Below are 3,590 nucleotides of genomic sequence, written 5' to 3'. Positions count from 1 at the left end.
ATCGCGGCGCTAGGGATCGGCTCCGGAGTCCCCGGCGCTCTGCGCGCCCGTCCGCGGCTCTGGCGCAGCCCGGGCAGCAGAGGCCACGGCGCTGTGGCGCGCTCTGCCGGGTGCTCCAGCCCGCGCGGGGTCTGCGGCGCGCGGGTGCCTCGCGGTCCCCGGTGATCCACTCGGCGCTGGCCCCGAGAACGTTCGGGTAGCCGGCGGAGGCTGTGGCGGCAGATGTGCGGCGGCGGCTGCCAGTCCCCGGCGGGGTGTGGGAAGCGGAGCGACTAGCGCAGCGCGAGCCGGGCGCAGCGCGGCGGGGCGAGGACTCCGGCGGCGACGGCGGCGGCGGCGCCGTGGCGCGGCGCTCGCGGCTTTTAAAGGGGACGCCGCCTGCCGGCTCCCTCCCGGCCGCGGCCGAACACCTCCCCCTTCGCGGCGCGGCTCGCCGGGGATCCCCGAGCGGGCGGGAGCTGCGCGCAGGGGTGTGGACGGCGCGCCCGGGCAGCCGCGGCGGGGTGGGGCGGAGGGCGGAGGGCGGGGGCGCGCGGCCGCCAAGGGGGGCGCTCGCGCCTCCACTCCCTGCTCTCAAAGGAGAGATCAGCTGGCGCGCCGGACCCTCGCGGGGACTCTGGAGGCGAAATCCAGGACAAATGCAGGGTCAGGGTCTGGCCTCTTATTTCCCCGCTGGGCCCGTTATTCAACTTTCAGTTTGAAGTTTTTCGGTAATATACGATTTCAAAAAACAAGACAAAACAAAACACCTCAATTACAGCGCATTTTGGCATAGCATAGAGTGGGATCCACGCTTCTGTTTCCCCGGAATAGGAGGAAAATTAAAAGAAAACAGCAGGCTGGAAATTGAGTGTTTTTAAACATTAATACATAGAGATGTATGTATTTACATATGTAAATGCATGTGTACAAATTTTCTTTTACATAAATATGTGTATGCATTTATTTTCATATCCATACACATGTAAATTTATAGTTATATAAGTATATCCAATATACAAAAATATGTGCATATATTTCTATAAATATATTCATGTATGAGAATATATGCAACCGAAGGCCCACATTTCGGTAAATATGTCTATGTATGTGACATGGATGTCATCCTGCTTTACGTGACATGTGTGTAACGTAGACTGCGTGTGTGGCAGACTGAAGGATGGATGGGAGGGATTTGATTTCTTTTTATTGTACAATCACTTTGTGCCTTGTGATATTTATCTCACCCGGTTCAGAGGCAGGCGATTAGCAGCTCAGAGGAAGGTAAAATAACGCACTGTGTGAACCAAGCATACAGGACAATTCCAGTTTGGGACCTTGGAACCTTCTACTCCACCCTCTTCCACCAGGCCCCCAAGAAGTAGGGCTGTGACACGTGGCCAAGTCACTCCTCAGCTGAATATTCACTGAAGTCACTCCTCAGCCGAAATATTGCTCAGAGCTGCTGCGCGGTGAGTCTGGGGCCAAGGCTTTCTGCCCTTCCCAGGATTCCAGGAGCCCCCATGCACAGCACCTCGGGCTTGCCCAAATGATCCCCAAAACCAAGGGCAGAAAATTTTTGGAAAAGGCCAAGTTCTGCTTTCCCAGAGCTATCGGGCCTGTGAAACAGAGAGAAAAAAGTCAGAAGCAGGAGCTGGTAATAAAACTATTATCCATGTGTATTATTTTTTCGGTAGGGGAGCTAAAATAATACTAGGTTCCGCTCACGTAAATCGGATTAGCAACCCACAGAGGCGAATTAGGCACTTGCTGTTTCTAAAGGTATAAAGGTCAAATAAGGTATTTTGGAGGAAGCCTGACTACCAGGAAAATAAAAGGGGGTGGGGGAATTATTCAGGAACATGCTACTTTATTTCCTGAAAAAAAAAAAAAAAAGGTGCTATAGAAGTTGATTGTCACTCAGAGTCATTGGACCGCAAACAAGGAGGCAATAAAACATATCCTACTCATGGACACAGGGCTTCTGAAATTATTTCCTTTCCTATCAAGTTTAATTGAGAAGTTAACAATTGTTTCTCTCATTACTTAGATTTCAAAAACAAAACAAAACAAAACTTCAATGAGATTTAAGTAGCTTTTAAAGAGGAGGAAAAGTTGATAACTATTGGATGCACCCGAAGAAAAAATAAAAAATAAATATCCTGTGATGACATCAAGGATGTCTTGCAGCTTTAGAACTTCATAACCTGATAAGTGGAAACCCTGTCAGTTTAGAATCTGAGGGAGAATGGGTACTTCTGAACACTGTTTCATGTTAGTGCTGCCCATTGCAGAATCTCTTTTATGTAGGGTGTATGATTTCTGAGGAACTACTGAATGCTTGTCCCAAGCACAACTTACATAAATTTTGGCCCTGTTTTTTTTTTTTTTTAGAGATGGCTGCCCTCTTGTGGTGGAAATGAGTTCGAACGCTTGAAAGAAAGAAGTCCATAAATAAATAAATAAATAAATAAATAAATAAATAAATAAATGTCTCCAAAGATTGATTTGGGATCGAAGTACAGGATGACTGTACCTACCCGTTTTCCAGGGAAGAGCAATAGTCAGAAATGATAAATCTAAATACAGACGAGCTATTTTTTTTTTTCCTCTCTTCACTAATGGCTACCTTCCACCTGCAACTTAGAATGCTGGGTTATTTAATACTTTGGGAGAGTGTCTGTTTGCTTGAAAATAGCACTTGCAGCTAACCATTGTCAATTCTACCTTTTTCAAAGGTCCATTCAAAGTTTTTCAGTTCAGAGGGTGAGATTCATTCTTGCTGAGTTTATCAGATTTAGTGCATCTGCCAGCAAATGTGGAAGGGGCAGAGGTGGGAGTGGGGAGTTGTTTAAGATAGGGATAGTAGAAGTTGCAAATTCAAATGCATCAGAGGGTACAGACAAGTTATGTAAAAAAGCACAGATGACCAGATAATGATTCCACAAAAAAGAAGGTTGTTGCTATTCCATTTCAGTCATCTCTTGGCAGTTTCTCAGGAGATAGTGGAAATTTGCATTTGATTGTGTGTGGACAAGACTCGGGATGCAATTAAGTGCTTACAGTCATACTTGAGCAATTTTAGCACTTCGGCTCACATGATATTCCATTTTATTGCATTCTGTAGCTATTAGCATTCAGTATTGTTCTCGCTAGGCCAAACATTATGCAAATTAACATTAAAATAGTGATCCTCATGTATTGTAAAGTTCATAGCAGGCATTACGTGATCCATCTACCTTGTAATTGTCATTCCATGGAAACCTGTGGCAACTGCCCTGAGAAACCCTCTTTGCTTTTTAGCATACATATCGCTTTGTTACAAGTGTGACACCCGTAACCATCCCTACTTACTTTACCTGGATGAACTTGGAGCCAGGAACTTGGAGCCAAGGCAAAAGAGAAGCATTTAGTCAATCAAATGTTTTCCTTTTTGGTGTTTGATTAGACATGGTAGAAAGGATGGGAGAAGTGGAATGATTTATATCAGAAACTAGGCCAAGTTGGCCAAATCAGGATCACTGCTTTCAGCAAGTACCAACTACATCTTCTTAAAAATTAAAAAGAATGAATTTTGTGCATTGATTAGACTGTCACACAGTTTAAGATGT

At 46.0% G+C, this 3,590-nt stretch overlaps 1 long non-coding RNA gene across 1 annotated transcript; it reads left to right on the top strand.

Moving 5' to 3' along the window:
* Positions 1–534: 534 nt before the first annotated feature.
* On the top strand, positions 535–2,470 carry LOC129529010 (uncharacterized). Its single transcript, XR_008674382.1, has 3 exons — positions 535–645; positions 1,236–1,451; positions 2,374–2,470. It is a non-coding gene; the product is annotated as an uncharacterized lncRNA (long non-coding RNA).
* The last annotated feature ends 1,120 nt before the right edge of the window (positions 2,471–3,590 follow it).

The sequence above is a fragment of the Gorilla gorilla genome, chromosome 21, assembly GCF_029281585.2.
Source record: "Gorilla gorilla gorilla isolate KB3781 chromosome 21, NHGRI_mGorGor1-v2.1_pri, whole genome shotgun sequence".
NCBI lineage: Eukaryota > Metazoa > Chordata > Mammalia > Primates > Hominidae > Gorilla > Gorilla gorilla.
This window is presented reverse-complemented; position numbering and strand designations above follow the sequence as displayed.